Here is a 12,236-nt window from a genome sequence, read left to right as displayed (position 1 = left end):
GAGCCTTGCTGCGTTTTTGGAGACACTTTGCACCACATTCTGTATTTATCCGCATTAGGTTTTGGACAGTTTGTTGAGAAGGAGTGTGAGTGTGTGTGCGTGAGTGTGTGTGTGTGAGTGTGTGTGCGTGCGTGTGTATGAGGGTGTGTGTGTGCGCATGTGTATGTGAGTGTGTGAGTGCAAGTATGTGTATGAGTGTGTGTGTGCGTGTGTGTATGAGTGTGTGTATGTGTGTGCGTGCGTGTGTGAGTGTGTGTGTATGCATGTATGTGTATATGTGTGAGTGTGTGTGATAGTGTGTGTATATATGCGTGTATGTGTGAGTGTGTATGTGTGTGCACGCGCACGCGTGTGTGAGTGTGAGCGTGTGTGTGTGAGATAGTGTGTATGTGAGCATGTGTATGTGTATGAGTGTGTGTGTGTGAGTGTGTGTGTGCACGTGTGTGAGTGTCTGTGTGTGTGTACACGTGTGTGAGTGTCTGTGTGTGTGTGTACACACACGAGTGGGAAAGAAAGAGATGTCAAATGGAGACGCTGAGACCCTCAGAGCTCCGGTGGGTGGGGAGAGGTCAGGATGTGAAGTCACGAGAGCCAGGGGAGCCAGCCCAGGAGACCCCAGATGCTCGGGACCCTCAGGAGTCCCAGCTATGTTAGCCTCGCCCCTCAGCCCCTGCCTTGGGGATGTGGACTCTGCGGGGCTGGGAGGAGGCCCAGCAGCCTGTCACTGCAGGGTCACACCTCCATCCCTGCACAAACCCTAATCTCACATCAGAATCACTCCGAGGTAGGACCAGGGTCATCACCCATTTCAGGAAGGAGGGAAATAACCAGCAGGAGAGCAGCTTTGTTGGGCCCTGGACTCAGAAACCAGAGCCCCAGGAGGGTGGGGGCCAGGCTGGGCAGCCCCCGGCCAGCCAGCGGTGGAGCCTGGTAGGGCCCAAGTGAATGGTCTCTGGGCTCTGGCCTGGGAGGCCCGCTGGGGAGCTGCACGGCGTGGGCAGCTCTACCGGTACCTGCTTGTTCCCGGGGCACTGGGCAGCTGGGCGCTGAGTCAGTGTCTGGCCAGCAGCAACTGGGCTGGGGCCAGAGTCCATCGCAGGCCAGCGGTGTCAGCAGGCAGCCCTCCCGGGAGATTCCTAGGGACCAGGACCAGAAAGAAGTGTTAGCTGTTGACATGTCTGTCCAGTCCCCTGCCCGCTCCACTTCTGCTGCTCCCAGCCCCTCCAGTTTCCCTCGTCTGTTTATCCACAGACCCTAGACAGCCTGCGCTTCCTCTGCGTCCGGAGCTGCAGCACTGTGGCCAGCAGGAAGAGCGTCCCCTCGGCACTGCCTGTGTGCTGTTTGCTAGGCCAGGTCACCCCTGCTGCTCACCCTCAGCTGAGGAGGAGGGGAAGCAGATTGGGTGCTCCCCAGCAACTTGGGCCTGGATTCTGCTGTCAGCCTACACACAGAGCAGGAGGCTGGGGACTAGAGGTTCTCTGGGGTCAGCATGTGGAGGGCTTGACCAGCGCTGACGCTGGCGGGGATGGAACTGAGTAAGCTGCTGTCCTGCCCAGGGCAACCTGCCATCTTCCTGGTGACAGACACTTACACACGTACTTACAGGGAGGCCAAGGACCTCGCGACACGGAGGTGCCGGGCCGTGCGGGGTGGACCACTGCCCTGCGCAGATCTGCTCCTACTTCCGCAGCCCGTCCCTGCCCCTGTGTTCCGGGAGGTGCCTCCCAGATTCTGTTCTCGTTTCATCCCATAGGAGAGACTGCCAGGGCTGGAGAGCAGGAGGAGACGGTACGGAGGGAGGGGCTGATCCTCCTGGGCCCCCTTTTCAGATCACCCCAGACAGGCTGCACTCTTGCTAAGGGCTTCAGTTCCTGGACGGCACTGTCCAGCACTGGCAAAGACCCCAGTGCCACCCACATCTCCCTTGAGGGTCCCCGGCCCTGTCCACACCTGTGTAACAGCCTGTCACCAAGCTCTGTGCAGCCGTGCCCTGGAGCACAGCCACCAGTGTCCTGCCGGAGCCCTCACTGGTTCCTGAGAGCCTTTCTCAAAAGCCTCGAGCACTGACGTAAGCAGGCTGAGAGCCCTTCGAAACACCAATAAACTACTCAAAGAAGAGGTTGTACAAGGGATTCTTCTCTAGGCCTAAAGTGGTAAATCGGAAAGTAAGCAAAAGCACGGCCAAGAAAAAAAGTGTGACGCCTTGGAAGTCCAAAGACTGACCAGGCTGAATAAGTTACAGTGTCTCCAGAAGCGAATGAGAATGAGAACGCTCTTCATCAAAACCGGGGCTCAGCCGCTGTGCTGTGAGAGGGACGCGTAAGCCCGACGGCTTTGATGAGACTCCGGGGGGCATGTTCAGCCTCGGAGTCCAGACTGTGAACCACAGCGCAGTTCAGCAGGGCGGGGGGAAGGGACCATGGCAAAGCCCCAGGTCATGAACTAGAAAATAAACAGAAATTAGACTTAGAAAAAACAGGATTGCTTCTCTGAAAATGACAAGAGGATATAACTACAGAAACAAAATATTTAAAATTAAATACATATAAAAATAGTGAAAATCTAAGTAACACTGATAAGGCTGGGTGCGGTGGCTCACAGCTGCAATCCTAGCACTTCGGGAGGCTGAGTGGGGCAGATCATCTGAGTTCAGAAGTTTGAGACCAGCCCGGCCAACATGGTGAAACCCCGTCTCTACTAAAAATATAAAAAGTCGCTGGGCGTGGTGGCACATACCTGTAATTCCAGCCACTCGGGAGGCTGAGGCAGGAGAATTGCTTGAACCCGGAAGGCAGAGTTGCCGTGAGCTGAGACTGTGCCACTGCGCTCCAGCCTGGGCGACAGTCTGTTATTCCAGCCTCCCTGTCCCTTTTCATCTGTTATTCAAGAGCCAGATTCTGTCAAAAAAAAAAAAAAAAAAAGGTGGATAAGGAGGAGAAAATTAATTGAAGCAAGTCAAAGAGAAATCACTAGGGGAGTCCTACCTATCCTATGGCAAATCGCCTATCAACCTTGAGGCCGTAATAATTAAATCCTGATGAGGGAACCCACACAGACAGAAATGATTGCGGTAGCACGCGCCAAGGGCGGCGTTTCAAACCAGTAAGGGAAAGAAAGGCTCAACCTTCTCAGCTGCACTTGGTGAAGGATCTCTGGGTAACCTGAGAACAGCAACTCCAGAGCAAGCGCGTGAGTGAATCAGCGAGAACCAGCCGTTTCCCGACGCCTCACCCACGTGGAGGCCCGTGGCCAGGGTCCGCTTTGTCTGATGGATGCAGGACGGGCTCGGCCTGCAGGGCCCCAGGTGTGGCTGGAGGCTGGAGGCCAGCTGAGCAGGAGAGCCAGGCCCTGCAGCGAAGTCTGGTCAGAGGCGGCTCCCTGATCCCCAAGCCTGCGTGTGCAGCTGGATGCTGGTGACACCACCCCTGACCGTGCAGGGCAGCCGTCCGCGGGGACAGCCGTGTGTGTACACACTGGACGAACACGCGGACGCCTCAGAGTCGGTCCTGAGCCACAGCCTCTCACCCACAGCAGAAGTTCGACCTTGGGTCCGCACCTTACCGCCGCGTGGCCAAGAGCTGCAGGATGCCACTGTTCCCGAGCCTTTGCCGTGGCCTCACAGCGCTCTTGGAGGAAGGCGCTGAGGGTTGAGCTGGGCACATCTCCTGATCCCAGGGCCTTTGCCTCCTCGTCTCATCAGAGGTTCTCAGAGGCGGCCGGGCACCGGGGGCGCCTGGCCTGGCCACTGTACTGGCAAACATGTCCCGGAGTTCCTGGGGCTCGGCCTGCGTTGGAGCCGCCGGTCAGCATGAGCCCCTGTGTCCTGCACTGTGAAGGGGAAGAGAGGAGGCGCCGCCCCCACAGAGCTGCTCTCTCTCCCTCGCCCCTCGTCCCCGTCTGTGGCCCCAGCTCCTGGTGCAGCTGCCAGACACTGACTTTTCCTGAAGCCCACACTGGCAGCCCCTGCCCTGGTCAGGAGGGGCACACCTAGTCCAGTTCCCAGGTAGCACCTACTCAATGCTAGCTGTGTGGCTCTGGGCAGGGTTCCCTCTTCCAGCCTCAGTTTCCGCATCTGTAAACTGGAGAGTCTTTTAGAGCCCACACTCTCTGATGGCCCCTCTGCCACTCAGGCTCCATCAAACGGTCTGCGGTCCTGCTTCCACCCAAGGACTTAGCTCGGACTCCAGGCCAGAAGGTGGCCTGCAGGAAACCAGCCGGCAGCGGGAACGCTGAGATGAAACCTTTCCTTAGATCTTGGCAGAAGGAAGTCGACCTTGGAGGAGGGAGTTTGGGGATCAGTTCCCTTTTCATGTGCTATTCAAGAGGACGTGTGGGGAGCTAGGGGCCAGTCCGGATGCTGCCGACGCCAGCACTGTGCGCAAAGCTGTCTCTGGAAGCAAGCGTGGAGCTCAGTGTCCATGAGCGTGTCTTCCCAGGCAAACTCTCTCTCCCCACCCCAGGGGCAATCACTGGGCCACGGCTGGAGGAACTGACGGGGGAGGTGCGGAGGAGGCGTCCTGGCAACAGCAGGGGCAGTCGTGACCCATGGAGTGACCCTGTGTGACCCTGACGGGAACTGCAGAAACCCTGGCCGGTCAGCGGGGGACAAGGGTCCCAGCAACCCATGGCCTGAGCTCACAGCTCTGGAGGGCTCTACACAGCCTCCCATCTGCTGGGAAAAAGAAGTAGAGCCCAGGATGCGTCTAAAAATGATGGGAAAGCTTAGCTGGGAGCTCCCCACGGGCGAGTGGGCCTCAGGAGCCGCAGCCCAGCGCCGTCCACATGGGAGAGCCTGTTTCTGCCCAGGCCCAGGGCCCACAGAAGCACGGCCTTTCCAGGAGGGTCCAGCTGTGGCTGGGTGGCCGACACACCTCTTCTCCGGGTGCCTGGACATGCGCTCCGGTGGTAGGCCCCCTGGGCTGAGCACAGGGACCCCACCTCAATGCTGAAGCCCCATCAGTGCAGCCGCATAGGTGCCCGGGTCTGCATGGCCCCATCGCCTCCAGGCAGCCTCCTGGCCACTCTCCCCCCTTTCCAGGAGGTGCCCATGGGCAGGTCACTCCCTGTCCCGGGCCTCTGTTTCCTCATCTGTAAACAGAAATAACAGAATTTCCTCAAGGGGCTGCGTGGACTGGCTGAGCTCTGTAACGGGCGGGACAGCACGCCAGTGGCTCAGTCACGTGACTCCCTGGGCTGCTAGGATGGACGGGAACCCAGCTTCCCAGCAGGCCTTCTGGTTTCGGCCCTCCCCTGATGGCGAGAGGTCAGCAGGAGGCCCGTGACCTCAGAACACCTCTCCACAGGCACCAGGTCTGGGGGCAGCCCAGGAGGGGACAGAACATTCCTAGGGCCCTGAGGGCCACCAGGGGAAGGGCTGGGCTGGGCTTTGGGGAAAGGAACCTGGGGGTCTATTCTGAGGAAGGAGTTGGATACCAGAGTTCTAAATTTCTCTTCAAAGAATCCGCAGGTCAGTATGCTCAGTTCTTTGTCTTCCATTTTAAAGTTTAACGTCCTCACAGTTTCAATAAACAGCTTTTACACCAGTTCTAATCAGTAGTTCGCATTTGTTCCCCTCGTCGCCTGCTCCGTCCTGACTCGTCCATCACCACCATTGACCCGAGTCAGCCCCGGTCACCTGCTCTGGGCTAAGTCACCTTTGGTTACCTGTTCCATACCGGTTTTCCCACCAAACTGCTCACCTCGACACTGGCTCATACCTTTGCTCTCTTTAAAACACCCAGTTGGAATTCGCTTAGACTGTGTGGTCCAGCCCCAGCCAGTCAGGGAATGACACAGCAGCAGGGGCGACCTGCATCAGGGATAAGAACCCCTTCCCCTCCCCTGTTCAGGGGGTGCTCGCCATTGCCCCATCCATGAGACACACCCTTCTATAGAAGCAAATTGCCTTGCTGAGAAAATTTATATTCAAGTGCTATTTCTTTTGCAGTATCAAAAATTTACATATAACAAAGGGATGTCTCTTGCCCGGGTAACCCTTCACAGAGCACTCTCTCCTGTCCCACAGGGGATTAGGTGAGGCCTTAGGCTTCAAGCCTAATGGGGTTGTAAGGGAGAAGGAAAACCTTCCCCTTTACCCTCTGAAGTTTCTCTGAAAAACATGAACTGACAGAAGGCAGATTAATAGGGGAAAAGTCATACAAATTTATTTATTTATTTATTTTTTTATTTTTATTTTATTTTTTTTGAGAGGGAGCTTCGCTCTTGTTGCCCAGGCTGGAGTACAATGGTGCAATCTCGGCTCACCACAACCTCCGCCTCCTGGGTTCAGGCAATTCTCCTGCCTCAGCCTCCTGAGTAGCTGGGATTACAGGCACGCGCCACCATGCCCAGCTGGTTTTTTTTGTATTTTTAGTAGAGACGGGGTTTCACTATGTTGACCAGGATGGTCTCAATCTCTTGACCTCATGATCCACCCGCCTCGGCCTCCCAAAGTGTTGGGATTACAGGCGTGAGCCACCGCGCCCGGCCCATACAAATTTATTAACATGCACAGCAGTCAGGGAAATAGAACTCAAAGAGGTCGGGCATGGTGGCTCACGCCCGTAATCCTAGCACTTTGGGAGGCTGAGGCGGGCAGATGGCTTATGCCCAGGAGCTCGGGACCAGCCTGGGTGAAATCCCATCTTTACCAAAAATAAAAAATAAAAAAATTAGCCAGGCTTGGTGGCACACGCCTGTGGTCCCAGGTACTTGGGAGGCTGAAGTGGGAGGATCACCTGAGCCCGGGCAGCGGAGGCTGCAGTGAGCTCAGATAGCACCACTGCACTCCAGCCCAGGTGACAGAGCAAGGCTCCATCTAAAAAAAAAAAAAAGTCAAAGAAAGGCAGGCTAGTTGCTGTCTTTATACCACCTTAAGATTTGTAAACCAAAAATTAAGTCCCAAGCCCATTCCACCAACTGAGTAGACCTCCCTCTTGGCCAAGGACACTCCACGGAAACCTGAAAAGCTGAATTCGCAGCCATGCTAGGAAGGGGCCGGACACACCTCCTGATCCCCTCTCTGTTGGGGTTCAGGCACCTGAGCAGCATCAGCCTTAACGCAGAGTTCATGAGACTGACAAGCAGACTCTCTGTGGCAGTAAGACCCCAAATTCCAAACAGACTCTGGTGTGGCCTCACATGACAGGTGGCAGACCCCGAAGGAAATCAAAAGATTTTGCTCCAAACTATATTTCATTGACATATTTTGATATTGCCCCACAAAGACATCTTTTGTGGGGGATATTTGGATCAGTGGAGAATCTCCATTAATGTAGCCAGTCCTGTCTTTCTAGGCCTTTCCCAGATCTAAGGGAGATTAAATGAGAGTCTGGCACTTCCAAAGTCTGAAAAGGGACATTCACCTTCTATTCTCTCTGAAGACTGTGGCCTGGGAGGCTTCATCTGCAAAACAAGACCCATGGCCTCCACAACCCCCTTATCTGAACCCAAGCCTTTCTTTCTACTGACTTCAAGTCTTTAAACAAAACTTAGCTCTTTCAACCAATTGTCAATCAGAAAATCTTTGAATCCATCTATGAGCTGTAAGCGCCCCAACCTGGAGATGTGCAGCTCTAGGCAGAACGGATGTACACCTTCCATGTGTGTTTTTTTTCTTCTTCTTTTTTTTTTTTTTTTGAGGAAGAAAGAGAGAAAGAAAGAAAAAGAATAAAAAAGAAAAAGAAAAAAAAAGAATGAAGGAAAGGAAGAAAGAGGAAGAAGAAGAGGGAGAGAGAACAGGGGTGTTGCTTTACTGCCCGGGCTAGAATGCAGTCTAAAAATGGGTATGCCTGTAATTGTGTTTAATAATAGAGACATGAAAAAAATGAGGGAAGAAAATAGTTAACAAGCAGCCAACCAATATTTCATTTAAACCTGTAAAATACGTGTGATGTAGTACTGATAAGAGTGTATATTTTGTGTATTTAAAGTGGAGAGTTCTGTGAATGTTAATTAAGTCGTCTACTCGTTCCGGATCTGAGTTCAAGTCCTGAATATCGATGTTAACTTTCTGCCTCATTGATCTGTCTGATATTGATGTTGACGTCTCCCACTATTATTGTGTGGGGGTCCAAGTCTCTTTATAAGTCTTATATATCTGGGTATTCCTGTATTGGGTGCGTATATATTTAGGATCTTCAGCTCTTCTTGTTACATTGATCCTTTTATCTTTATGTAATATCCTTCTTTGCTTCTTTTGATCTTTGTTGCTTTGAAGTCTATTTTATCAGCAAAAATTGCAACTCCTACTTTCTGTTTATTTATTTTTGCTCTCCATTTGGTTGGTAAATTTTTCTCCATCCCATTGTTTTGAGTCTTTGTGTATCCTTGCATGTGAGATGGGTCTGGATGTAGCATACCAATGGGTCTTGGCTTTTTTTGCCTGTCTGTGTCTTTGGATTGGGGGAGTTAGTCGATTTAAATTTAGAATTAATAACAATATATATGAGTTTGATGATGTCATTTAATGTTGGTTGGCTGTTTTGCCCATTAGTTGATGCAATTTCTTAATTATATTGATGTTCTTTATTTTTTGGCATTTTTTAGAAAGGCTGATACTGGTTGTTCCTTTCTATTTGTAGTGGTTCTTTCAGAAGCTCTTGTAAAGCAGGCCTGGTGGTGATGAAATCTCTGAGTGCTTGCTTGTTCACAAAAGATTTTATTTTTCCTTCACTTATGAAGCTTAGTTTGGCTGGATGTAAAATTCTGGGTTGAAGGTTCTTTTCTTTAAGGATGTTGAATATTGGCCCCCACTCTCTTCTGGCTTGTAGGGTTTCTGCTGAGAGATCTGCTGTGAGTCTGATGGGCTTCCCTTTGTGGGTAACCTGACCTTTCTCTCTGGCTGCCCTCAGTATTTTCTCCTTCATTTCAACCCTGGTGAATCTGGCGATTATGTGCCTTGGGGTTGGTCTTCTTGAGGAATATCTTTGTGGTGTTCTCTGTATTACCTGGAGTTGAATATTGTCCTGCCTTGCTAGGTTGGGAAAGTTTTCCTGAATAATATCCTGAAGCGTATTTTCCAGCTTGGATTGATTCTCTTCGTCACATTCAGGTACACCTATCAAACGTAGATTAGGTCTTTTCACAAGTCCCATATTTCTTGGAGACTTTGCTCGTTCCTTTTTATCCTTTTTTCTCTAATCTTGTCTTTTTGTTTTATTTCATGAAGTTGGTCTTCGACCTCTGATATCTTTTCTTCTGTTTGATCAATTCGGCTGTTAAAACTTGTGCATAGTTCGCGAAGTTCTCGTGTTGTATTTTTCAGCTCCATTAATTCACTTATATTCCTCTCTAAATTGTGTGTTATTTTTAACATTTCATCAAACCTTTTTTCAAAGTTCTTAGTTTCTTGGCATTGGGTTAGAACAAGCTCTTTTAATTCCCAGAAGTTTCTTATCATCCACTTTTTAAAGCCAGCTTCTGCTAATGGAACACAGTCTTTCTCCATCAGGCCTTGTTGCGTTGCTGATGAGGAACTGTGATCCGCTGTAGAGGGAGAGGCGTTCTGATTTTGGGTATTCTCAGCCTTTTTAGGCTGGTTTCTTTCCTTCTTTATAGATTTATCCATCTGTGGTCTTTATAATTACCGTCTTTATAATTGGGTTTCTGAGTGGACGTCCAACGTTGCTCTAGAATCTGAGCAACCCACTGCGCCGGCCAAAACAGCGGCGTTAAGATTGATGGTGCTTTTCTGACTCTGCACCAAGAACCGCCGCACCAAGGCAGCGGCAAAACCACCTCACCGGCCACAAGAGTCGCGCTGGCGACACGTGGGGCTCCTCCGCTGGGAATCTCCTGGTGCGTGAGCAACAAAAATTGATCTGAAAGTGTGGCGTCCTCTCGTTCTCTGCTCTTTCAGTGGGAGCTGCAATCCCGAGCTGCTAGTGATCAGCCATCTTGGATCTCTCTCCCATGTTTTGATTTATGTCTTTGCCTGTAACTTCTGTCTCCCTAAAATGTATAAAATCAAGCAGTGACCCAACTACCTGGGCACACTTTCTCAGGATCTCTTGAGTCTGTTTCTTGGGTCATAGTCACTCATACCGACTCAGAAGAAACCTCTTTAAATGTTTTTACAAAGTTTGTTTTTTCTTTGAACAGGTTACAGAAAGAATGGAGTCTCAGGCACAGCCAAAACCAGATCCCGGTGGCATGGCAGATTATGGGAGGGGGAGAAGAGAAGGCCAGGCTCACCAGGTTATGGGACCTCACAGCTAGCAGATGGCCAATGCTTCTTTCAGTCTTCCAGGGTGACAGACTGATACAGTTTGGCTCTACGTCCATACTCAAATCTTACCTTGAATTTTAATAATAGCCACATGTCAAGGGTGGAACCAGGTGGAGATAATTGAATCATGGGGGTTGTTTCTGCCATGCTCTTCTGATAGTGAGTAGGTTCTCATGAGATCTGATGTTTTTATAAGGGGCTTCCCCCTTCATTTGGCATTCCTTCTCCTTCCTGCCATCATGTGAAGAAGAACATGTTTGCTTCCCCTTCTGCCATGATTGTGAGTTTCCTGAGGTCTCCCCAGCCCTGTGGAACTGTAAGCCAGTTAAACCTCCTTCCTTTATAAATTACCGAGTCTCAGACAGTTCTTTAACGCAGCATGGAAATGGGCTATTGCCATAAATTATTACCACAGAGTAGAGCGCTTCTACAGAGATACCCAAAAATGCGGAAGCAGCTTTGGCACTGGGTAACAGGCAGAGGTTGGAACCATTTGGAGGGCTCAGAAGAAGACAGGAAAATATGGGAAAGTTTGGAACTTCCTAGAGACTTGGAGGGCTCAGAAGACAGAAAGATGTGGGAAAGTTTGGAATTTCCTAGAGACTTATTGAATGGCTTTGACCAAAATGCTGATAGTGATATGCACAACAAAGTCCAGGCTGAGGTGGTCTCAGATGGAGATGGGGAACTTGTTGGGAACTGGAATAGAAGTTACTCTTGTTATGCAAAGAGACTGGCAGCATTTTGACCCTGCCTTAGAGATCTGTGGAACTTTGAACTTGAGAGAGATGATTTAGGGTATCTGGTGGGAGAAATTTCTAAGTGGCAAAGTGTTCAAGAGGAAGCAGAGCATAAAAGTTTGAAAAATTTGCAGCCTGACGATGCAATAGAAAAGAAAATCCCATTTTCTGAAGAGAAATTTAAGCCAGCTGCAGAAATTTGCATAAGTAACAAGGAGCTGAATGTTAATCACCAAGACAATGAGGAAAATGTCTCCAGGGCACGTCAGAGGCCTCCACAGCAGCCCCTCCCATCACAGGCCCAGGGGCCTCCACGGCAGCCCCTCCCAACACAGACTCAGATGCCTAGAGGGGAAAATTTGTTTTCTGGTCTGGGTCCACGACCCTCTGCTGTGTGCAGCCTTGGAACGAGTGTCCTTCGTCCCAGCTGCTCCAGCCATGGCTAAAAGGGGCTAACATACAGCTCAGGCTGTTGCTTCAGAGGGTGCAAGCCCAAACCTTGGGAGCTTCCACATGATAATGTGGGTGCCCAAAAGTCAAGAATTGAGATTTGGGGCGCTCCAGCTAGATTTCATTGGATGTATGGAAATGCCAGGATGTCCAGGCAGAAGTTTGCTGCAGGGGTAAAGCCCTCACAGAGAACCTCTACTAGGTCAGTGCAGAAGGGACTGTGGGATCAGAGCACCCACATAGAGTCCCCACTGGGCCACTGCCTAGTGTCACTGTGAGAAGAAGGCCACCATCTTCCAGACCCCAGAATGGCAGATCCACAAACAACTTGCACTGTACGTCTTGAAAAGCTGCAGACACTCCATAGCCCATGAGGGCAGCCAGCCAGGGGGTTGGTGTACCCTACAAAGCCAAGCCACAGGTGCAGAGTTGCCCAAGGCCATGGGGGACTACCCCTTGAATCAGCATGAACTGGATGTGAAACATGGAGCAAAAGGAGATCATTCTGGAACTTTAAGGTTTAATGACTGCCCTGCTGGATTTCAGACTTGCATGGCGCCTGTAGCCCCTTTGTTGTTGCCAATTTCTCCCTTTTGGAATGGGTATATTTACCCAATACCTTTACCTCCATTGTCTCTAGGAAGTAACTAACATGCTTTTGATTTTACAGGCTCATAGGGAGAAGGGACTTGCCTTGTTTCACATGAGACTTTGGACATGGACTTTTGGGTTAATGCTGGAATGAGCTAGGACTTTGGGGGACTGTTGGAAGAGCATGATTATGTTTTGAAATGTGAGGACGTGAGATTTGGGAGGGG

This window comes from Sapajus apella, unplaced genomic scaffold (assembly GCF_009761245.1).
Source record: "Sapajus apella isolate SASKATOON/1434 unplaced genomic scaffold, GSC_monkey_1.0 scaffold194, whole genome shotgun sequence".
In the NCBI taxonomy this organism is placed as follows: domain Eukaryota; kingdom Metazoa; phylum Chordata; class Mammalia; order Primates; family Cebidae; genus Sapajus; species Sapajus apella.
Note: the sequence above shows the minus strand (reverse complement) of the source record.